The sequence below is a fragment of the Arachis ipaensis genome, chromosome B06, assembly GCF_000816755.2.
Source record: "Arachis ipaensis cultivar K30076 chromosome B06, Araip1.1, whole genome shotgun sequence".
In the NCBI taxonomy this organism is placed as follows: domain Eukaryota; kingdom Viridiplantae; phylum Streptophyta; class Magnoliopsida; order Fabales; family Fabaceae; genus Arachis; species Arachis ipaensis.
In genome coordinates, this window is record NC_029790.2 from 44115872 (window position 1) to 44116311 (window position 440).

The window sequence follows — 440 nt, forward strand, 5'->3', positions numbered from 1 at the left end:
GACAAGTGCAAGACAACTCCATAAAAAGGAGGGCGCAGGAGTTCCTCTCAGAAATTCCTGAAATTGACTACTGGACCCGCCTAGAAGCATCTGTTACCAAGCTGTAAGAAGCTATGAAACAACTTAAGGAAGAACAACAAAATCAAAACTGCATGCTCTGCAAACTGCTGAAGGAACAGGAGAAGCAGGGGCGTGAGCTACAGGAGCTGAAGCGCCAGAAGAATTCTGTATTTGAAATTTAAAATAATTAGTACCTTATTGTTATTCTGAGTTTTTATTTATATTCTCGTTTGATTATTATTATCTTCTGTCTTTTCATTTACTGAGAATTTTATCTGAGAATTATTATTTCCAATAGTGTCTCAATCCTGAGTTGTTGGAACTAGAACTCTTCACCTACGAGGGAGTTAGACACCCCACGAACCAGGAAGTTCCCTCTC